At 31.2% G+C, this 25,625-nt stretch overlaps 1 long non-coding RNA gene across 5 annotated transcripts; it reads left to right on the top strand.

Moving 5' to 3' along the window:
- The first annotated feature begins 6,669 nt into the window (after window positions 1–6,669).
- On the top strand, window positions 6,670–14,521 carry LOC145304245 (uncharacterized). 5 transcript variants are annotated; one of them, XR_013874038.1, is made up of 3 exons: window positions 6,670–6,862; window positions 7,065–7,215; window positions 10,849–14,521. It is a non-coding gene; the product is annotated as an uncharacterized LOC145304245 (long non-coding RNA). The 5 variants fall into 5 exon arrangements; XR_013874042.1 differs by having other exon boundaries at window positions 6,671–6,867; window positions 7,071–7,215; XR_013874036.1 differs by having other exon boundaries at window positions 6,671–6,862; window positions 7,071–7,215.
- The last annotated feature ends 11,104 nt before the right edge of the window (window positions 14,522–25,625 follow it).

Raw genomic sequence — 25,625 nt, forward strand, 5'->3', positions numbered from 1 at the left:
ATTGTCTCCAATGTCACCGCAGGAATTCCGCATCACCGAATCGAGGAGAGACCAGATGATCTGAATCGTTCTACTAAGCATCAGTGAGAGATGCTCGTTGCCAAACATCTCCCCTTGATACCTTTCGGACTCAGAAGCGTCGTAAGTACTCCCATAGTCATCAATGTCAGCGAGGCTTGGTACCTCAGACGCGTCGCTGTACACTGAATTCGAGTCGTCTAAGGAGGTTTTGAGAAGAGAGGAATTGGCGAGAGTGGCCGCAGCCGCTCTCATCGACTCCTCGAATCTCTCCTTAATATTCTGATGCGCGTCCAGGCTGTCCGGAATAAACATAATGAGCGGATGTAAATTTAAATAAAGGACTAGTGATTCTGAAAGGCAATATAGTAAAATTAATTTTATGAAAGAGACTGTACACACAAACATTTTTACAATCTAGTGTTTAAAGCAACTATGGTTGAGCTACCTAAACATTAAAACTTTGATTTATCATTTAAAAGTAAATTTACTTGAGTTAAAGAATGTGTAATTAATCTTACATAATTTAACGCTTAAAAATAGCTATCGTCAAGCTATCTAAACATTAAAATTTTGATTTGTCATTTAAAAGTAGATTTAATTAGGCTAATAGAAGTGTAATTAATTTTACATGATTCAACGCTTAAAAATAGCTATCGTTGAGCTATCAAAACATTTTCATTATGATGTATCAAGCAAATAAAACTTATGAGCTAGCTAAACCTGAATTTTTTTTATAACATAGTGTTTTAAAAGTAATTATAATTGAGCTACCTAAAACATACTCTTATGAACTATTTATTTAAAAGTACCTACGATGAAGCTAGCTAAATATAATTTTTATAAGCGACCGTTTTAAAATAAATATAGTTGAGTTACTTGAAACGTAAATAACCTATTAATTAAACGTAATTATAGCTGAATTAAGTAAAACAAAAATCTTATTTTAAAATCTATAGCAAATTTGTTTTAGAAGATTCAAGTCAATATTCAATAAATTTTGATTACAAAAAGGGATGCTGTAATCAAAAGCTAAAACGAATAAAATGATGGAACATATCTGCGTCAATATAAGTTTATATTTACGATGGGCAAACTTAACTTTTGCAGACGGAAAACGTAAACAAAACAAGGTACGTCAATTTACCTGATGACTCAGATATGTCCTATCAAAACTACAAATATTATATAAAACAAAATCGTCGTAGATTGAAGATATACCCATATTGTTTCTAACCCACTTTTGATCAAAATATAGTGATAAAAGCCTTATCGACGAAGAAATATTCTTCCTGAGTCTTAAATAGTGGCTAACGAATACAATAATGAGAATATCAACAATCTATAACATAAAAACATTTATATAAAACAAATGAATTACTATATTTTATCACTTTTATATAAATTCTCTTAAAATTAGCGGTAAAATTAAACACTCGAACGCAAGCTCCGCTCGCAAAGACAATTGTTGTTAAAATGAGCATAATTATTGGGCTGCCAGCTATTTATAACCTCGCTCAAATCTAACCCCTATCACTTTTGACCGCCCAAACATAAACAAAGGGTTAACAACTTATTGTTACGCAAATTTTAATTACGGACGTCGAACGAGATATTTCATAGACATTAGGTCTAATAGATATACTTGACAGCGATGTAACGTAGGATATTAGCTTCAAATTGATTAAAAGTTATTCATATTAACAATAAAATGAAATACAGCTAATACCAATAAAGGTATAAACCATATGAACATATACAAAATATACGAACAAGGGTTACCAACTATTGTCGGTAAAACCTTATACTTATACATATATACGAGTAATTTAACCAAAGAAATTAATACGATATGTAAATATTAATTGTACTTATTTTTTTTATATATAAAATATTGTTTAAGTTCAGGAAACAGTTATATTTAACAGAAATAGAGATAATTATTCAATCCATTATAGGTCTATCTGTAACGAAAAGAATTTCTAGAATATCCCAGGGATAAAATGATTAATAAAAGATTATTAAAAGTTCTTTTGTTTAGATTACCATAGCCAGGATACCCCAAGGAACCGGTTGGAGCATGCGCACTAACTCTTTTTAGGATCTACCATGGACCAGCCTGGAGATAACCTAGATGACCATGGAGTATTGGAGCCCTACCACCACCCTACCTTGGACGGATTACGGTTGTGTTCCTGTCAACACCTTGATACTATAGACGAGAACAACAACATTATCACCACACCGGATTACGATGGATTCTCAGAGAACCTGTCCATCACCATTCGGAATTTCTTGTTAAATACAGCCCTGAATACCAGAGAAGACAGTAGAGTGGAGACCGATAGTGATATTAGTTCCAGCAGCACACTATCCCTCTCTACCGATGACCTCAACCAACTCTACTATGACCTGGAAAGTCACTCAATCACCTTGGACGAGAATGGCAACGAGGTAGCACAAGTGGACGCCCTTAGCTACATATCTACCTCACCCCCAACCTCAGTCTACACTTCGAAAGAGATTACTTCACCACCCAGTTCATCATCAGAAGAAGCTGAACTATCCAGATTAACAGAAGCAAAAACATTTATTGATGTGACAATGTTAGATAGAACTAAACCCCTCAAGAAAAGAATGTATTCTAAATGGGAGGTTTATCATCTTGTATACCCAGCCATGAAAATACGCAAAGCTTACTTTCTTAATGGAAAGCGTATTTAACTTAGCTTAGTATACATACCTATAGTTTATCATATATGCCTACACTGGGACTACTAAAATTTTTCTTTTTCTCTTTTTTCTTTTTTAACAACTTACCCCCATTGGAGATGCGATCCTCAATTTTCAAATTCTTTGAACGTACATATAAGACTTTTACAGAAATGCTTCGCATCCAAAACTATCTGTCTATGCTTGATATAAAGTTAACACTTTATAGAGTAGATTATGAACATTTGATTGACGTGTGCCCCGCAATTATCCAGTAGCAATCAGGCGCAAGACACAATTACTTTAGCTAGGCCCAAGGCATTATTTGTATCCTTTTATGCATTCATAGGCCTATCTATACCTATATGACACCATATATGGGTAACGCTAGCCTATTCATGGTAATTTGTATGTGATTTGCTAATAGTATATGTTTATTAAAGACATTATGTTTATTGTTAAAGTAACCATGTAAACAATCAGTACAAATATGTATGCCTACAACCATGCCTGATTTACGTCACATATTAACATACAGACATTTAATTGCACAGACAAACACTAAGATCCTGGTCCAAAGCTAATGTTATAGCATGTACCTCTTAAATTTAGTTAGTTATTTATTGACTCTCCTACCATCAACTTCTCTTTCTGGCTTTAAAAGGTAATGACTTAGTTGTTTGGCATGCATTGTAGTTTAAATTTAGGCCCCTTAGTACTTAGCTTGAATTGAGCTTAGGCCTTATGTTAGAATTCTAACACTTAGCACAATTCACTGCTTGGGACTTAGGGCACATTTCTGTCCTACTCTACTTATGATTTTAACACTTATCCTGTAAATATTTTCATACTTAACTTATGCACTTGTAATATAAATACACTTTATAAAAACATTTTCCTTCCTTAATACTTAATATACTTGTATAATTCTGATCGAATATCAAAACCAACCATTTATTCTTAGATTAAAGCAACATAATACTTCGCGTGGGTCTTTTGTTGAGCTTCCACCAGCTCAACCAAATTCGTATTATACTTGTGGGAATAAAGGGTTAAGCATTCTAAACAAACGAACCGACGATGAGAATGTCTATTAAGAGATTTAAGTTTTCCGGAATTGTAATGTAGGGAGTAGATTTGAAATCTGCATCAAATTTTAAGGATTTTTTATAAATTCGTTTTTTCTATAATTCCTTATCTAAAAGCGGAAATACAAATTAAGTTAATTAATTTTGGCATCTGTGATTGGTGGATTTAAAAAATCTGCGCTCTGATTGGATGTCGTACATCATTCAACCAATTAGAGCGCAGGTAGTTTAAAATCCACCTATCCTATTGGTCAAAATTGATTAATTTAAAATGTATTTTCGCTTTTAGATAAAGAATTTTACAAAAAACGAATTTTATAAAAAATCCTTAAAATTTGATGCAGATTTCAAATCTACTCCCTACATTACAATTCCGGAAAACTTATATCTCTTAATGTCTATGTGTATTGCAGTAAAAGTAGGTTTTTAGTAGTACTCATAGAAGAGCGGTCTCCATACCAAAACTTGGACAAACGCCCCATTCGCACACACAACTTATTGGTCAGTTCGTTCATCCAGTGGGAGGAGAGGGGAGTAGCAATGGGGTATATCGATATTTTAGCCAGCTACAAGTTTCACTTTATTAGAGTTCATGATAATCTGGTGTAAGGTCCAAGTAATAATAAATCTATCATTCTAAGGATGTAATAAAAATTGTTTTGTGAGCTCGTTTTGCACAGTCTTTGTAATACTATCCGCACTTTATTATCAAAAAAAAATAGTGAAAAGTGAAAAATAAGATAAAATAACCTGAAACTGTAATTCTTTACAATAAAATTAAGTAAAACATTTAGATCATAAAGAATAGATATGTAACTGAAATTTAACTATATAGTTTCTAAACGTCATATTTGAAAGCTCTACAATATACATCTTGGTTTTGGGCTATTTTTTACATTTCCCTTTCCTTTTATATGGAAAGGCACTAAATGCTAATGGCGCAACCGCTAGCCTATGTTTAAAAGATGACCATCATTGAACTCCTAATTTTTTAGCCTTGTTTTAAGTATGGTTTCATCCTTGTTTGAATATTAGAATTATCAATAGAGCTGCTCATACGATTATGGAGAAATTATTGGAAAATGTAAGTTAATTGTTTATCGATAAATTTTTAAAGGCATGATCAAATAATATTCATTGAGAATAATATACCAGAGAGAAACTAAAACAAAAGATGGATATATATGGAAAAATATATTGGTAGAGGGAGAGAGATAGAGAGGAGCAAGATGTTCTAGAGAAAAATTGTAGTAACCATATAAATACAAATCAAATATGTATAATGTATATACTTTAGGTAATTTCTAAAACGAATATTTCTTTTGTCACAGAAGAGTTTTATGGTTTAAACATATTGTTATACTGTCTATCATTTAACTTTGGGACTAGCCTTACACTGTTTAACAATGGTTGGGGAGAGGACTACAGAGGCCGCAGTCAGACGGAAAGGAATCCTCTCGGAGGAACAAGGGGAAGGATAAGGAAGGGAGTGGGGCAATAACAGAAAAAAGAAGGAGAGAGAAATAAGTGTTTAGGGTTTAAAAGTGGGGTAAATACAAGATAGAATGCGTGTAAGTAGGGTTAAGGAAAAATGGAAGTGGGTTACACAGGAATGATGGCACAGAACACACACACACATACACATACAACAGCACAATATAGAGTAGTTGCTTCACAGTCAAGGCCATGGCTTGACGCTCGTGTTGTGTGTATGTGTGTGTGTCCAAAGCCCCGCAGGGCACTGAACTTACCATAGATCAGCTGACTTTGACAGCTAGATTAATCAAAATTTAAAGTTGTGATAAACCTTTATTAACACAGGTTGACAGTTTAAAAGTTATTTAAAAAGTTACATCTTAAATTTTTATAAAATCTCTAATTTGTGTCGTTTATAAGGCACTCAAATCACGTTTCTGTGAGTGCATACAACACATTTGTGAGGTGTTTAGTTCTTCCAACAAGAATGACAACAGTCATAAAAGCGTTGTAATCAAACAGGAATTACAAAGGTGGTTTAGGAATAAAAAAAGCATCGAAAAATATATAAGTAGCAAGAAAATAATCTATATTCATACATTATTATAAAGTGTTAGCTAATGATTATTTTTAAATAGAGGGTTTCTTGCTGATTATATAACTATTATAAATTATAAAATTTCTCTGGGCAGAAGTTTCGAAAATTAAAAAACTAAAATGCATTTCCAAAAGTCAAAGATATAATCTCATGAAATCAATCTGTACATTAAAGTATGATCATGCAAAGATTAACATCAATCCAACGATTCAATCATTGTAAATGCAATTAAAAAAACCTTTTAGAATTTTTTAAATACAAAAATAGTTTTCGTTAAATTTACTTCCGTCTTTGTATTTATTTTGTAAGAACACCTGGAATGCATTTGTTGAATCTAAAACGAGGATAACTCTTTTATACTTATCCTAACAGGGGCGTTCCCAGGAATATTTGTAGAAAAAGACATTACCTCCCCCCTCTACCCCCCTGTCATAACTATTGGAGTCGTTTAAATTTATTTCAGGAAGGGACGGGACATTTATATTTAAATTTAGGGGTTTATAATTATAGTTTGATTGGGTTGTAAAAACTAACAGTATTCGAATTTTCTTTCAAATATTTTTAGTTATCATAAGTTTCTATTCCATAAATTCACGTTCATTTTTATCCATAAGGGTCCTCTAGAGTATGAGAATTTTGATATAATAAATAATTAAAACTAACAACATATTTCAGTTATGTATTGAAAATAGTGTTTTCTGTTTTGTTTTTGACAATGGGAACTAGACTAAGATATAGAACAGCTGCATTACCAAAAATCTATATTCATATATTTTTCAGAAAATTTAAAATGTTAATTATTTCAACAGTTTTATTGAGTTCCCTATAATGTAACAAAAAAAATGCAAATTCAGCTTCAAAAATGTTGTGATCTAGTGATGTATGTTATGAGAGTGGGCTAATTATACACTATGATGTTCTGTGCCAGATTTATTCTGGACATTACCTAATTAATTGGGCCAACTAACAGGCAAGGTTGTGTAGTTAAGGTAGACAAATTAACGCCACTGGTTCTACATTTTATTCTAAATTTTGAAGCTCTTTTTAATTCCTAAGTAAAATGATAAATTTTATAAAAATATTATATACATATCTACCTATTCAGTTTTCAATATATTTCCAATTTAAATATTCATCCTTTCAGAAAGTCTATCTATATACTAAACCCTTAGTTTTAGGGCTGTCTGTAAATCTAAACGTGGACACAAACCTGAAGAAATATTTCAAATAGTAATTGGTCACAGCAAGTACAGTAAAACAGTACAAATGGACAGTCAAATGTACAGGATGAATCTACTCATTATTTTTAGAGTCATCATTCAGGTAGGGGAAATTTTAGAAATTTATAATTACTTTTTATTTATTACAGGCGTCTACGCACCTAGAGGCCTCTAGGAGTAAGTAATCTATGTTAAGATCAGCTGATAACAAAAAAAATATCGAAACGTTTGCTAGGCGGCGCTAGTAACATTTTTTTTTATTTTTGGCGATTTCTCTTTTGAGGGTTGTGGTACCCTCCCCAAAATAGTTATAAACCTGCTCAGGGCCTATGAGAAGCTTCACTGTAAAGGAGAACCGTATCGTTTCAGAGCGGTTAACGAGTTCCTTCAGTACATACAGACAAACAAACAGAAAGACAAAGATTCTTTTACTTTATTATGAGGATTTACGTCATTGTCTACTGTAAGCAAGAATTGACGAGATTGAACATAATAAAGTAGTAGGGTTATTAAAATAGTTTATACTGCATAGGGTGAAACACATCCCCAACTCCCCTCTTTCCCTGAGATGGCCTGATATGCCCTTAGGGGTTTAGCCAGTATTTGCTACCACTAAATTTCATTCTTTTATTGTATTCTTATTGTTTTGCTTAAATACATTCGCTTCCATAACATTTTTTCTTAAAACATAAAATGTTAAAGGTAAAAAGTTTAGATATGGAGAGTTGAAACATTTGCTTTTCGTATAATTTATTCATACAAACTTTCGTAAAATAATATCCAAACTTCATATGTCCTTTGTTGTTACAGCTACTGAATATGTGTTTGTCCTTTTCGATAAGATCTCATGATAGAGTTAACCAACTTGCCTTTATACGCGAAGCCCCTAGAGGCCTGATACGAAGATACTATGTTTACTTTAGGGAAGGGGAGGGTGAAGTTGAACGCTTCCTTTAATTTTTATTTTAATTTTAATACGAAATTTGTATGGTGTGTATTTTTCCAGGAGAGGTTAGTGAGATTCTTCGCTACAGACAGAAACACACACACAGACATAAAGACAGATATACACATCACACATTGTAATACTTTTATATAAAGAATACGGATTAAGCATTATGTACTATTAGAACCACTAAAATAACTAGATTATTTAAATTATTTGTAAAATCTAGATTTGTTTAGTTATAATTCCTTTCTACATAAATTGTTAGGTATTAAAATACATTAAATAAGAACGTCAAAAATTCCTTCACAAAATAATAACAAGGATGAAAACGTGCTATTGTATTAATTTTTTTTAATGAAAATAAAATACAATCCTTAGGGGCTTTTCATATAGATTTCCTTATTTATTGTTTATATTTAGCTGGAGCACTGCTTTCAACTGGGTCTGGAGCACTGCTTTCAACTAATCGAGTCAGAAATTTACTTGGATAATTGTATAATACATTTTAAAGGGTCCATCTTTGAGTTAGTTTGTTCGTTAGCTTTTTCTAATTCTTATTTTTGGTTAATTCTAAACTAGTAGTTTTCAACCAAAAATTTTAATCTACAGAAAGGGTAATTTTGTTTATCATCATGAGAATGTATATTGAATTATCATCCATTGTCTTATACCTTTTGATTCCATAATTTTAATACAAATAAATTGGCGACCTCTGCTTAATAAACCTGCTTACAAATATCTATAATTTAGTCTCATTAATCATTTCTAAACAAAAATGAAATTAACTATTCATGACAAGGAACTAAAAATTAACAATGTCAAGTTGGTCCGATACTAGGTTCAGCCTATTCTAATTGGAAACCTTTGGACATCTTGTTTTAAAGCTTTTTTATGATAATTCATAAGAAAATAACTAAAGGCCATTGGTTATTAAATTTTTGTGAACCCCTTATATATTATGTATCTATAATACCCCCTCCAAGAAAAAAAAAACTGTTTGTTAACAGAAACAAATATATGGTAACTTAAATTCCTTTAAGAGGGAGGGGGGGTACCTGGAGGCTAGGGGCAAAGCCAATAGTGTGTATATAATACATATTCTTGTCAACTTACTAGTTTTAAGTTTCTCATAAAAATCCTCATACAAGTTTTAATGCAGTTTTGCTTAAATAAATTAATCAATCAATCAATTATTGAAAATGAATCACATTAATCTAATTTAATATTTATTGCAAACACTATGATAAATTATTAAACTCATTAGTTTTTTTCATTATTTTGACTGTTCTAAATTTTACTTTTATTAGTTATAGTTTGACATCAGTATAACCATTTGAAATAAAGTTAACGGGCGTATTATTATATTACATAAAATATGGTGTAAAATAATACTATTTTTTTGTCAAGTTACCTTTCCATGCATCCCCTTGTCCATTGCATGACAGGTAAAAACTAACTCTAACAAATTAACTTTAAACTTTACCAGGGAGATAAGGGATAATACAATCAATGATAAATTAAAAGACAACTCCTATTACGTTGAACAAAATTACCCCTGTTGATTAATCTGTAGTTTACAATTGTTGGTAGAAATGTTTGAACACTGAAAGCTTGTACAGCCCTATCAAGATTTATTTAATGTTTTTTCAGACAATTCATATAGCTTATAAAAAAAAGTTACTATTACAGTATTGTTACGGGTTTATAATGGATTTAAAAATATAAATCTACTCTAGGAAATTAGTCTTTTGGTTCAATTTTCGAATAGATCAAATACACACGAGTAAGAATAATGGTCTGTTTTTAAGAGGTGTGAAACAAATAAGAATTAAAGGAATCCTGCAAGAAATACCACGCTTTAACTGCTGAAAGACTGCCACAAGTAGACCAAATACCCCAAATTTGAAGCCTTCAGCTTCTATAACAAAAAAGTTCTAGGCATTTTAAAATGACATTTTATGTACAATGGAAATTTTGAAAGAATTGCATTGCTCATGTTGAAAACTTTGAAATTAAACTACGTGGCCTAGAAATAAAATTATAAGCTTATTTTTGTCATACATTTAGGTTTCCAGTAACTAATTATATTTTTACAATAAAAATACAAATTTTTATAGTCAAAATCATTAAAAAAAAATAAGTTTTACTTGCGTTGTACCGAATGTACTGTAGCCAATCAGAAGGCTGAATCAGCTTAACAACCAGTCACAGCTAAGCTTGTATTAGTTTACCCCTTTGTTTCCGCTATGATTTTCGTTTAAAAATGCAATTTAAATCGAATTTTTTTCATAGATTTTGACTATGAAATGTGGTGTTTTTATTGTAAAAATGAAATCAGTTACAGGCAATCTGAGTTTCTGACAAAGATAAGGTTATAATTTTATGTCTAGGCAACGTAATTTAATATTGTTTTTTCTTTTATGAGCATTGGAAATCTTTCAAAAATTCCATTGTACATAAAATGCTATTTTGAAATGCCTAGAACTTTTTTGTTATTGAAGCTGAAGGCTTATAATTTGGGGTATTGGGTCTTCTTGTGGCAGTCTTTCAGCAGTTAAAGCGTGTTATTTCTTGCAGGCGTCCTTTAATTTATAATTAATTCTAAAATCCTTTTATATGTTTAAGGAATGGATATATTATTCCTTGGATCTTACACAAGATTTTCAAGTTCTCTAATAAAATAAACTTGCAGCGGGCAAAATAATATAAGAAAGGGAAACAGCAAGCTAAATTGACGACAATTTCAAGCCTGTCATAATATCCACTCTCACTTTGTTATTATTTCAGATGGATACAAGATACTCAATGACCGAGCTTACTTTACAATATCTGGTGGAGATGGAGTTGGCTGGTATGAGTGCACTCCTTACCTGTGTTAGGGCTCTAACCTAGCTCTATTGGATGAAAAAGAGCTTTATATGCTATAGTGGATCCCTTTTAAAAGATGAAAATAAAACAGGTTTAAGCACTATAGAAATGCTAATGTATTGTCTATAATATCACTGGTATTAATGCCTTTAATACCAGTGATAGTCCCAAAATGAAGCTCTATTGCAATAAAGCTTTAACCTTACTTATGGAGCTCTATTAGAAGAGAAGAAGTTTGTTGGGGCCCTCTAACCGTTAGCTCTACTGGAGGAAGTGAGTATCCCTCTTACGTTTCTAAAACAGGAAAGTTAAGAGAATACTGGCACTCTAAGTAACTCTGTTAATTATGAAGAAGGTTACCGGTTCCAGCATTCTAAATAATTTAATATTAAGCTTGAGAATACAAAAAATTACCAAACAAAATGAGCTTATTTCAATGACTTAGAAAAGGAAATTTAAATAGAAGACAAGTGTTTTTGAGCAAAAAAATATAAGAAATATGTAGAATTTTGAAATATATTTAGCAGAACAAAGCAAATGAAGTAACATATTATGTAACGGAATAACTATTTTCATAAGTTGTGCAGCAATAACATAAAAACATCAGTGACAAGATTGGAAAAGTAGTAATTTGGTGGAATACAAAAATTTGTATAATAGCCCTTTCAAATTTATCATTTTATGTCTGTATTCCTAAATAAGTTATTAAACTCGAGGTACTTATAGAGTAACTACGCAACTTACTTCCTTCCAGCTGAAAATTTAAATATTTCATTCTCTGTTCTGAACTAATTATTCGTCATAATTGCTAATCACCTAACCCTGATTATTACAGGGTAACCGAGGGAGGAGGGATAGATCAATAGTAAAACAATTAAGTGAAATATATTAATTTATGAAGAAAAAAAAAGAAAACTTAAGATTTTGAAAAAGCATTGTTGCTTTCCCTAAAGAGGTCTATCGTGCAGTAAATTTCCCCTCTTTTATTTTCAACATATTTCAAATTAAGGGGCGGGGGGCTGGGGGTTCTGACCGCAAAGAAACTTTGAGAGAAACTTCCAAAGCATTTTTTGGCAATTAAATCTAAGATATATCTCTTTCTGTGTGTAACGATGGATCTCTGTAACCACTGAACCGATATGTTCTCCCTTACAGTATAACTTATCATAGGACCTGGGAAGGTTTACTGCTATTTTGGGGGGATGGTACTATCAATCTCTAAAGAGAAATTGCCCTAGATAAGAATGACCCCACTCTAATTTTTGTTACTTTTTCTTTAAAAAAATACAATAAAAATTCAAGGGAACTTAAAGGCGTAGCTGCTAGTTATTCAATAATGTAGAATATTGTTCCTCTTCCTGAATTGATTTGCTATTAATTTAACCACTTTCCCGGGTAAATGTACCAAGTGCCATTTTGTGGTGCTATTAACCAATGCATCACATTAGTTCTATTTTTAGGTGTTCATGTAAATAGCTCGAAATAGTCTTCTTTTATAATATAAAAAGCAAACATTTTTTTAACTATTTGATTATTTAAATGTTCCCTTTTTTCTCCCTTTCATATTGTTATTGTATTTGCACCAAATATCTATGTTTCCCTGTTTTTTCTTCAATTATTAACGCAATGGCTAATCTGTAAAAGTATTTCTGGCTAATTTATATGAACACCAGAGCTGTTTTGTTAAGTTTTATCTTGTTACATATCTATCTATTTTTATTGTTATCAACTTTTCGTTGATTGATTCACATAAAAGTTAAGAGATTGAAAACAAATTTCTCTCTTAATAGTTTTTGTTGATTGTTACATCAGTTTATTTTGTGTCAAAATATGCATAGATTTAAATAATTAGGCAAAGAAATAATAATCGAAAAATCTTCCAAAAATTTGAAAGGTTTCGTGATTTTGAAAAAAAATACAAGTATGATATTTTGAGCTTAATTGTGTAATGTATAAAGCCTTTTAAATTAAGAATTGAAAATTAATGGGCATCTTACATCTGTATAATAGATATATCTTAGATTGATGAGATTAGGAAAAAAAAACCTTTTTTTGAATTTTTTATGATGCCTAATCCTTAAATATTCCTGTAAAAAAGCTAAATTTGCTTGTGTATATAAAGCAATATATTTTCTATAACTAAACTCTGTGATCTTTCGTCCTTGTCAGAAGTTTTTTTTTAAATGCCACATTTAAAATCAGAAGAAAATGCTTATTATAAGACTGTCCTTTTTAACCAATATATTAATATTAAAAACTAACTTTAACATAGTAAAATTTTTTATCTTAGTTCAAGACAAAATCGTTGCTGAAAAATGGCCATGTATTACTTTAGTTTTTTTTTCAAATTTTATACATTATTGTTTTTTCTTTTGTTGTATGGGCATAACATTTTATTGCATTAAAGGACAGTTTTAGAAATGTACCAATAGATTTGTTAAAAATTAAAAATATATAAGTTGTATTAACTTGTTATAACTTTATAGAAACATTTAAAACCTTAATTATGTATTTATCTTATTCTTTTTAGGACAGGAAAAGTATTCTGTTAAAAAAAACATAAAAAGAAATTAATAAGAAAAATAAACAACTACAACTTAAAATAAATCTTTTTTAAAATTGTTTGTGCATAATACTTCCCTGACCATAATTCCTTACTTATTAAGTACATTTACTACAATTTTTTCATGTAGAATTTAGAACAAATTTTTTCGAAACCAGTGATCAATAGATATAAAAAAGTTATTGGAAAAATGAGATTGAAAAGCATATTTTGATGCAGAAATCTAAAACACTATATTTTTAAAGAAAAAAAGAATATTTTTGGAGAAAATTTGAGAATATTTTAAGACTCCTTTTTGTCTATTTGTAAACAAAATTCAAAATGTATATTTGGATGTTTAAAAAACTATTTTTGTGGTTACAGCCAGCTTGAGATGAAGGATTAGTTAAATTCAATGTTGTCATTTTAAAAAGAAATTCATCATGAAAAATGTAATTAAATTCAAAATCATATGCAAAAAAAAAGATGCCATAGATTTTTTTGCCAGTTAACTCTCCCTTCATCTTTTTCTACTAAAATGTTTGTTAAGAACTGTTTGTGAGAAACCAAGAGACTGGATGGAAACAAAAGCGAACAAAAATATAAATTTATTCTTGATAGAATTGTCTCTTTGGGTTGAAACACCTAGTTAGGGATAGATATAATTTTGACTTAATAAACCAACTAAATTTTGTTTTGTATAAATCAGCTATGATTATGATTGAGGCAAAATGTAATAATTATTATCAATAACTTAATATTAAAAATGTTAAACTTTTAATTTTGACTGGCCGATAAGTAATAGATGCCATGTAATAACTTTGTTTTAGTCAAAATAAATTTTTATTCAGATTTAGGTGTTTCAACAATGCTGTGTATTTTTGCTATTCCAAATAATTAGTCTGCTGTTTAGGAAATATTATTATACATTTCACGTGTTATAGCTTTGCATTATTAGCAGGAAATATATCACAATCTGTTATTAATATGTCATTAAAGATATATAAATATATAAAATACACTATTTTTAATAAATTCATTTCATATTCAGTTGTTTGTTGATTATAACAATTTGGATTAAAATGTTTTACTTTGCTGCTCTCCTTACGGTAATAATAAAATGTTAAAATTTTACAAGAACAATTTGTCGTCAATTTAGGTTGCTATTATAATTCTCATTTATTGGTCAGTGTTTTCCCCCAGTAATAGGGTAGGTGATTAGGTAGACGGTAGAACTATTTTATTAGAGTGCAAATATGATGCAACATCCAAGTAATTATACATTGATTGGTATTTCCATTTATTTTAATTTGTGTATCTTTGACATAAGTAAAGTGTTTGAAAACATTTTTTTTTATAAAGCAAAGCATTTCTACATTTAGGGTCTAACATAACATAAGGTTATAGTCGTAAATTTAGGCATGTTAGAATACTTAAATAATTTGTAACCTTTTATTGGTGATTTCTAGGACAAATAGGCATATCATGGATTAGAGAAGTCCGAGTTTTTTGTGGGGGGAGGGGAGAAAGGGGAGGTGAAATGAGAAGTTTCAGAGATTTTAGGTAGGTAATCCTATTAGGTATATAAAGTAGTAAGCTTTTTTGTTTGTAGCGAAGTATCTCGCTAATCGCTGAACCGATATGGTTCTCTTTTACAATGAATCTTCATATAGGTCCAGGGAAGGTTTATAACTATTTTGGGGGAGGGTATCTCACACATCAATTGCCTCTAGGGGCGTAGCTGCTAGTCTAATATATTTTTTAAAAAAATGTTGGTGGTAAAATGATAGTTTCAAAGTTTGTTTGTTTTGTGGGGGAAACACCCCTTTACGTCTATGTTTTGAATATTTTCTATGATTTTTAATGGGGTATTCTTGTCCAGTTTTTTGTTTAGGAATGGGGTATTCCTGTCCAGTTTTTTGTTTAGGAATATTATTCTCATTTAAACAAAAACTCATTTTTTTATGCTAAAATGTGGTTTAATTTTGGTTTTTAATTTTCATTTATTTCCCGGCTATGATCATTTATATCCCTGATATCAAGTTTCTTTTAATAATTAATAAAAATTCTAAAATCTTCCAAAAAAAATTAAAAATCTTCTAAAAATGACTACCTCCGGGAAATAAATGACTACCTCCGGGAAATAAATGACTACCCCCGGGAAATAAATGAATATTTACATCCACTATTTAAGGGGTTGTTGATATGGGAATGGATATTGTTACCCTGTTTGTGTATCTACTGGTACTTTTCTAAAGATATTAATGTTTGATACTATAATAGTTATTGTAGAAATACTAAATAGTATTTATAGATTTCCGATAAGTTTGCAGATACCAAACTTTGGATCTGCATGAATACACTATTTATACCATATTAATTAAATGGATACAGTTTTAGCAAATTAAAAATAACATTATTACAAATGTAAAATTCTTTATTATACAAAGATTTTTTGTCTCTAGCTTAAGATTTTATCAACTACTGAACCGATTAAAGAATGTCAAAACAGTTTCTTTAAAAAGAAAAAAACAGTTAGTAAAATTAAGAAAATGTAAAGAATTGAATAAACTGTAAATGAAAATACAAAAAAGATGACCTCACCAAGTAAGCTTAAACAGTTAGGGAGTTGAATCCATTTTTATAGAAGCAGAAATATAATTTATGATTATGGTTTGGACCCTCTAAAACTGTAATCTACCTTTCCACTCTCCCCTCTCTTGGTGAAGATATCCTCAACGCCGATACGATTTTTGAAATGTAAGATTCCACTTTCCCCTCTCTTGGTGAAGATATCTTCAACGCCGATACAATTTTTGAAATTTAAGATTCCACTTTTGCCTCTCTTGGTGAAGATATCGTATCGGCGTTGAAGATATCTTCACCAAGAGAGGGGAAAGTAGAAGGGTAGATTACAGTTTTAGAGGGTCCAAACCATAACCATAGATTATATTTCTGCTTCTATAAAAATGGATTCAACTCCATAACTGTTAAATACTTTAACGTTTTTTAACGTACAAAAGCAGAATTTCACGTAAAAGAACAAAAATTGAAGGATTTATTGCACCTTTTTTTAAAGTTAAATTTTTTTACAATAATATTTTTGAAAGCGAAGCTTTTCTATGATTAGGGTCGGTCCGTCCGTACATCCGTCCTTACGTCCGTCACAAACGGATAGCTTTTTTCGTTAATTTAGACATGTTAGAATTTAGAAAGCGTTTCAACTCTACAATCATTACAAGAATGTCCGTATGTCCATTTTAAACATGTTGATTTTTTACTTTTTTAATAACAAATTTTTATGTGATCTAATCATCCGATTGATCTGATTTTTGGTATACTGATTCTTGGGACATCAAAGTATAATGTTATAAGCGAAGCAACTCTATAATCAAGTCCTAAAAATGTAAATGTATCCATACACATTATCCTGTATCAAGCAGTTTTTTAAACAAATTTACTTACAATTTTGTTTCGACTCTTATACATTTATATTCTGATTATTCAGTTCTGATACTATATAAGCGTTAATGTCCGTTTGTCCTACCGTTTCAGTGCTTCGCTTTTATGGATGATGTCATCCTTGTTTTCTTCCAATTTTGGTGAATGGAAATAATAGGTAGAGTGATCAAATTAATAGCATCCTATTTATCTTCCATAAGAAGCCGAGAAAGAAAATATTGGTTTTTCCTGAAAAGGTTGGGTTTATAATTTAACAAATAAAAAATGTCATACCTTACATTCATATATTACGCCTCTAGAGGCCTCTTCAGGTAAGGGAGGGGAGGGGGGGGGTAAACGACCCACTATCAATTGTAATTTTAAAAAGAAAACGTTTAAACACCCTTGTAGAACAGGAAGTCCCGTAAGTCATACAGCATCACTTTAAAGATATTATTTGGCTATTTCTCTTGAGAGGGTGAGTGTACCCTCCTTCAAAATAATTATAAACCTTCACAGAAGCTACATTGGTAGTCGGCAGAGGTACCACTAAAAATCTCTATAATCTACCACAAAAATGTGTCTTTTTGTTGCTTCGTATCATGGTTGAAAGCAATTAACAAATGATATTAACAAGATATATATTTCATGCATTCAAATTTGAAATAGTTAATCTCCCCCCCCCCCCCCTCTCCTTTAAGCCTCCCCGAAAAGAATGGTTTATTTTTTATTTTTAAATGACTGTGACAAAAGGAAATGTCGTCATCCAATCGTTTATCATTGAAAAAATACTTCAGTCATATTACCATCGCATGAATAAGGTTTAGTATAATAATATTGTTAGCTTTTTTTAGGAAGGTTTATGGTGGAGTGGAGTGGAGTGGGGGGGGGGGGGTAGGGGCGTTTTGTTGAACTACTAAAGGATCTCAAGGGATAAGACAGTGGCCGCAATAATGATAAAAAAGTTACCCTTTTGTCGATTAATATAAACTTTGGGGAGAAGTGTAAAAAAACAACCTAATGTCCCCTCCATACCTGGTTGTTCTAACACATACCAATTACAATAAATTAGTACTTATATATGCTCAACGTTGGTTCAATCTGCAATGTTAAAAGTCAGAATTAGTAAGGGATATAGAATATACGTGGATATTATGACAGGGGATATATTGTCGTCAATTTAGCTTTCTAATATGGGGAGGGGATGGGGTAAAGATGGTGGAAGGGGAGAATCGTTAATTTAGCCAGCTGCAAGTTTCACTTTGTTTGATGAACATGAAAATTTAGTGTCAAATCCAAGTATTATAAGTATTATTAAATCCATTGTGTTAGTAAAGGTAACTGTAGTCTTTGGTTTCTAGATATATTTATATTCTAAACTTGTAAATCAAGATTTATACTTTAGTTTGCCGCAATTCAGAGATTAGATAGTATCATTTAGAAAAGCGTTCCATTCTTTTTTAAAGCTTTAATTTTTTTTTTAAATAGGTGGGTGCTTTTATTTAAAGTGCGGAAATTTATCTCACCAGATCACTATCTCCGAAGGGACCCTTACTTAACCTATCCTAACCAAATATAAGCTTTGAAAGCTGCTACTTTATGATTTGACTAGCAGCTGCACTCCTAGAGGTTTCTAGTGGCCCTCAAGGGGGAAGTGGGGGTCGACCCACCCTACTTTTAAAGTTAAAATTATTATGAGTGGATCCATTTTTTTTGGGGGGGGGGGGGAGGGCAATTTCTCTTTGAAAGGTGGTATTATTTATCTAAACTTAGCTTTTACAGTTCCGAACTAAATGTGTCCAATTATAAATACCAATAATTTTAATCAACAGAATGGGTAATTTTGTCTATAACAGTTGAGATGTATTTCAATTTTTAGTTTCATCTTATTCCATACTAGCTTTAATGGTTGAGGTCATGTTATGGTTATTTAACATATTTTCTTTAAATAAATTGATGTGGAATATACGTGGATATTATGACAGGGGAAAAATTTTCGTCAATTTAGGTTGCTAACGTGGACATCATATATTGGTCCGTTCCTTCATTCAGTAGGAGAGGACGGGATGGGGTAAAGGGGGTGGATGGGGGTTAACGTTATTTTAGCCCGCTGCTAGTTTTATTCATAGAATAAGGAGGAATAGAAATGAAAACCCTAAATATTTCTGGGAAATTTGAAGGAATCTTTGACTTGCGCAGTAAAGACAATAATGCTAAAGTACAAATCACAATGACTAGTTGTCACTAGTACATACTCTTGTTTTAATTTTGGTAAGTACAATTGACCACATTTGTAATTTTAAAGGGTCAGCTAAATGGGTACAGCCCCTTCCTTCCCCATCCCCCCCTTCCACAAGTTAATGTATGGATGTAGTAGTTGCTATCATGTATAAATCAGCTGTTTAAAAACAAACATAAGAGCGCAACCTAGTTTTATAATATAAATACTGAGACCAATATTTTTTTGTAAAGTTTACATAATTAAATTTTTTAAGGCTTAATATGCACATTAAATTCATTTTTAATCCATTGTGAATAGGGAAGAGGAAGCTGGATTCTTGGGTACATGGCTTTTAGTAAACTATTGCGAAAGGAATTTATTTTGAATATTTTTTCTGAATAATTACTGAAATCACGTTATTTACTAACAGCCTCATACCCGTTTTGGTCTTTCAAAAGTTCCAATTTTACTTCAGGCTAGCCAGGCAGAATCTTCTACCTGGATTCTATTCTATACTTTATCTTCTTTGGTTTTATTTAATCAGAGAACTATGAGGGGGTGGGGTAGAGTGGTGGAAGTGAGGAATCGTTATTTTAGCCCGCTGTTTGTTTCACTTTACAAGAGAATATGAAAATCTGGTCTAAGATCCAAGTAATAATATATCCATTTTTATTAAGTTATTTTAAATAAAAATGCGGCATAAGCTGACTTTAAAATTTATTCACATAAAACACAAAATTTAAATAAATTATGCTTTATTTTTAAACATGAAGCCATTTATTTGAATAATTTTTAGAATCATACATTTATGTATAGAGCCTTAATTCTAAGAAATTCTTTTAATTCATTTATTTTAAAACTTGCGGGACAGCGAAGGGGGGGGAGGTGCTGGCGCTGTTGAACCTACTCGTTTAGTTTAATTTTAGTTTCGAGAAAGGAAAAAAAGGAAAAAATAATTATGAGGTATTTTTTCAATGGATGATTTCCCTTTGAAGGGTTGAAGTGAGAATTATCCAGTCCAGAGGCTAACGAGATCTAAAGCTACATATTTATGTGCGTGTACTTTTTTAAAACGGCTGGAAAAAAAATTCCAATTAAAATTTTCTTAAATTTTTCATGCAAGCTTTTCAAACATTAAGAAATTTATATGTGGTCATGACTGAAAATTAAGAAAATGTCTTGTTTTACATCAATTTCTACATAATTTAATGACTTAATTATAGATATGCTTCTCTATAACATTGTACTTTGTTGTCCAAGGAATCAGTATTTCAAAAATTAATTCAATCGGATAATTATATCACTGAAATAATTTGTTGTTAAAAATTTAAATATCTACTTTTTTCAAGTGGACGTACGGACTTTATGGTAATTATTTGCAACGCTTTTTAATTGTACTTGACTATTACAGGAATCACTATGCAAAGTTTGAAATCGAAAGGATGATTTTAACATGCCTAATTAACAAAGATATATTCCGTTCCCGACATACGTACAGACGGACATATCATAATTATAGAAAAGCTTCGCTTTAAAAATACAAAAATAGGACAAGGGGATGAAAGTAAGTTCTAATTCTAATAAAATTGGATATTGTTTTTTATGTTTACCTAGACAGTAAACATTTATTCTTGGTTACCCTTTCTAATAACACATGGATATTTACCTATAGAGATAATTCTTCTAAAAACTAATTATCAAACCTTTAAAGTTAAAATTTCAAAAATTAAAATTTATCAGTAAAAAAAGTTTTAGGTATTCCCAAAATTAACCATAGCTTCCTAAAAAGGGGTATGTCAGTCTAACAATCTTTATAGAAATATGTATCCTAGGTAATGTATGTATGGCTTGATTAAACCAGAGACTGATACTTAAAAACAGTCATTTATAGGAACCTATACAAAAAATATGATCTTTTAAAAATATAATTTTGGAAAATTTTATTGAAAAAGAATAGTTTTTTAGATTTTTACAAAATTAGCATATAATTTTTGAAGTATTGACTATATGATTCCCTAGGTAAAGGAAAACATTATTAAATATTCATTAAACTTTCATATTTACACAAACAAACGCTTGGACTTATATAAAATATTCTACCCGAGACCATAGCTAAAGTTAATGCATTATTTTATCACATTAATGGATATAAAATTTGCGTGGATATTATGTCCATTTAGGTTGCTAACATTTCAATAACTCATTCACGATGTTTCAGAAAAAACTGCGTTTTCCAGATTTGGGAAACAACCATTAGGAGTACAAAAAAATAATTATATGTCCATATTCTCTATAAAAATAAGCATCGAATTTGTTATAGGCGTTTTTTAATATCTCTTAAAACAACAGCGCATTTTAGAGCCCAAAGAATTCGAAATGTGTGTGTGTTATTGTATTCTTAAAGAATTTTATGCTATAACGTTGAATTAAAATCCTTTTTTTACTTGAAAACAACATTATAACATAAACTTCAAAATAATCTAATAATTTCATTTAAAACTTAATTTAAAATGCCTTTTTTTTATAAAAAAAAATCAATATTCTTTTTGCTTGGATTTTAATTCTTAGTATTAAAATTGTTCATATTCGTTCCTCGCCCCTCCCCCCTTAATCTCTTTTGATTGACAGATTATAAGAGATTATCTTATAAAACATGAGTAATTAGTGAAAACGCACTTTTTACGGATAATTTCAAACCATGATAACTTGCTTATTTGTAAAGATATTGAAATGAAATAAAAAGTGACTTGTTTTATTTCACAGTATTAATAGAGATTTTTTTCTAAAATTGACTTTGAGAAAATATAAAAAACTAAATTATGAAGAACCTAAAAAGGTCTTTGCATGGAGCTAAAAAAGAAAATATGTAAAAAAAATTCATATGGGGACATTGATTTAAGCTTTTACTACTTTGATATTGTACTTTTGAAACAATATGTTGCAAAATATACAAGTTATTTCAATCTAATTGATATCTCATATTCAACATCAAGCATTTTTCCCCTACATGTACCAATCAGTACAGCCGCATTTTTAGAGATATCAAAAAACACCTTAAGTAAATCCGATGTACATTTTTACATAGAATATGGACCTATAATCCCTTTTTTCATATTCCTTCTGGCTGTTTCTCAAAACCGGAAAACGCATTTTTTTTTAAACACCGTGTATATTGGTCAGTTTGTTCATCCAGCAGGAGGGGAGGGGATAGGTTAAAGGGGGTAGATGTTGGAAATCGCTTTTTTAGTTCACTGCGAGTTTTACTTTATTAGAGAACATGAAAATCTGGTGTAATATTCAAGTAATGATTTATTCATTGTAACAATAGAGAATAAGATAGTTTGTACTACCCTATCAAAAAATAAAATTCCACAAACTTTTAAAGACAACTAGTATTTATAAAACTTTTAGCCCGATTCTTTTCGCATTTTTGGCAGGCAATGACTAACCATACAAAGTAGAACACATGTCATAATCTAGCTAGGGATAAGCAAGAATCAGTTCGCTCAAATTAAAAAAAAAACATTCTTAGCAATTGCAATTTCAATTGCACCTTTTTTTCTTATAACATTAAATTCACCCCAATAGGGCTTTTTAAAAAAATTAAATAGGATATTGCCTAAGACTGGCCTGGTTCTTTCTAATTACAAGCAGATACAGGGAGATGTATTCATCAAAAAATGTTAATTAGCTTTTGATTTGAAAATACTACTTAGTATAGGTTTAATTAACGAGATAGTTGGTGCTTTCGCTCAAACCTATTTGAAACCATTGAAACTCTTTGCCCTCCCATTCTTTTTTTAATAAAGAAAATATTTTTCTAGACCCTGGGGATCTCTAACACTGCGTGGAGACTCTACCCGAGGTGCTCTTTTAACCTTGTAATATACTACTTTGTATATTGGATAAAATTGCCAACTCCTAATATTCTAAGACTTGTTTATGGAGAAGCTTCGCTTATAACTGTATACCTTAAGGTTCTAGGAATCCATACCTCAAAAAAACATTATAATATAATAATAATATTGAACTGAATAATGCTTTATTTAAAGTCTAAAATCAGCATGTTTAAAACAGTCATACTTTTTGTTATTCATTATAACGTTGCTACGCTTTCTAAATTGTACTTAACTGATACAGGAATCAACATGCCTAGTTTGAAATTGATAGTCCAATTACAAGGACGTCCAAGGAAGGGGGTAAAGGTGTGTTTAATCAACCCCAGCCCCCCTAAAAAAAAAACACACACACCCCCCCCTCTAATTACACCTTTAAAAATCTTATTTAACCCCCACTCCAATAAAAAATTGACGTAAGTTTTCGAAAAGATTAAAAATAGTAAGGAGTGGATTCATCATCAGGCGCATCTCTCTTTTTGACTGTTGAGTCCAGAGAATACGGACACCTTGTTCCTCCATGAATTTCTTTTTTTGGCAAGTGCTTCAGCTTCTCCCCATGTTAATTCCAAATCAAAGAGGTCCTTTTCAGTGCTCCGCCTCCAGGTCATTTTTGGTTGTCCCCGTTTACGTTTACCAGTGGTGGGGTTCCATTTTAAGCACTTTTTTGGAAACCTATTTTGTTCCATTCTGAGCACATGTCCTAGCCACCTTAGTCTTTTATATTTCACTTCTGCTTCAATACTATTGCACTTCGTCTTAGCATGCAGCTCAATGTTTGATATTTTGTTTGGCCAGAATATTTTGCAAATTCTTCTTAGGCAGCTATTGTGAAATGCATTAAGTTGATTTGTTTCAGTTTTCACAGTTCTCCAGCATTCAGCTCCATAAAGAAGAACTGATTTCACATTACTGTTGTAAAGTCTGATTTTTGTTTTCAGAGCAAGTTTCTTTGAATTCCAAACGTTGTGTTGACTGTTGAAAGCAACCCTAGCCTTATCAATCCTGGTCTTAATATCAGCTTTTGAGCCATTTTCGCTGCTGATAACACTCCCCAGATAAGTGAATTTGTTGCTTTGTTTCAATTGTTCACCATTTATTGTTATATTTTGATCAGGGTTTGTAGGTATATTCATAATTTCGGTCTTCTTGACATTGACAAAGAGCCCGACTTGTCCTGCATATTTGACTAGTATATCTGTTTTAGCTTGTAGATGTTTGATTGTTTCTGAAATCAGTGCCAGGTCATCAGCAAAGTCCAGATCCTCTAGGTGTCCTAGTATGCCCAGCTGGAGACCACGTTTTTTGTCCTCTGTGGTTTTCTTCATCACCCAGTCAATGACCAATATAAATAGAATAGGTGATAAAATGCATCCCTGTCTAACTCCAGTGCTTATTCTAAAGAAATCAGATGTCTTATTGTTTCCAACTGAAACACAGGCTTGGAAGTTGTCATAGAATTTAGTTATCATAATTATCATCTTTTCAGGTATACCATAACTTCTTAGTATTTTCCAAAGTGTTTGTCTGTGTATGGAGTCAAAGGCCTTAGAGAAATCAACAAAATTTACATGGAGTGGCTTGTTAAATTCAACACATTGTTCAATAACCGTCCTAAGGGTGAAAATTTGGTCAACACAGCCCTTTCCAGCACGGAATCCAGCTTGTTCTTCTCTTAGTTTATTGTCAATTTTTTCATCAATTCTGTTTAAAATAACTTTACATAAGACCTTGCTTGGGATAGAAAGCAGCATAATTCCTCTCCAATTATCACAATTGTTCAAATCTCCCTTCTTAGGTAGTTTTATGATTATACCTTTAGACCAGTCCGTTGGTATCTTTTCTTGCCTCCAAATTTTATCAAAGAGATCAGTTAGAGTCCTAGCAGAAAGCTCTATGTCTGCCTTAAGCATTTCGGCAGTTATCAAGTCAGGTCCTGGTGCTTTGTCATTCTTCAGACTATGTATAGCAGCTTTAACTTCTTGAATAGTTGGTGGTCGTGTGTCTATGTCTATTTCATGTCCTGGTTCTGGTTCAGCAGTAATTTCTGGTTCAGGTCTGTTCAACACTTCTTCAAAATGTGATTTCCACCTTTCAGCAACTTCTTTTTCTGTAGTGAGTAATTTACCATCTTTAGCCCTGATAGTTTCACCACTCTTTTTGCTATATTTGCCACTTAATTGCTTGGTTATGTTGTATACTGTTTTCATGTTACCAAAGTCAGCTGCTCTTTGGGCCTTTTCAGCCAGATTGTCAATGTAATCTCTCTTGTCTTTCTTTGTGCACTTTTTGACTTCTTTGTCTTTAGCAGTATATTCAGCTTTTAAATTGCTCATGTCAGCCAAATGTTGAGCATTATGGATTTTGTTTTTGAGCTTCTTTCTCTCTTCTATTTTGATCCATGTTTCTTCAGAGATCCAGTCCTTTTTCTCTGGTTTCTTGTGTCCTAGGATTTCCTTAGCAGTAGATTGAAAGTTTTCTTTAATTGAAGTCCATGTGATCTCAGTCTCGTCATTTAGGTCCTCTAAGACTTGAAATCTATTTCTGAGTTTTAAGACAAATTCATTCTTTATCACAGGGTCCTTTAATCTTGAAG

The sequence above is a fragment of the Acartia tonsa genome, chromosome 2, assembly GCF_053477335.1.
Source record: "Acartia tonsa isolate MP-2025a chromosome 2, ASM5347733v1, whole genome shotgun sequence".
Lineage (NCBI taxonomy): Eukaryota > Metazoa > Arthropoda > Copepoda > Calanoida > Acartiidae > Acartia > Acartia tonsa.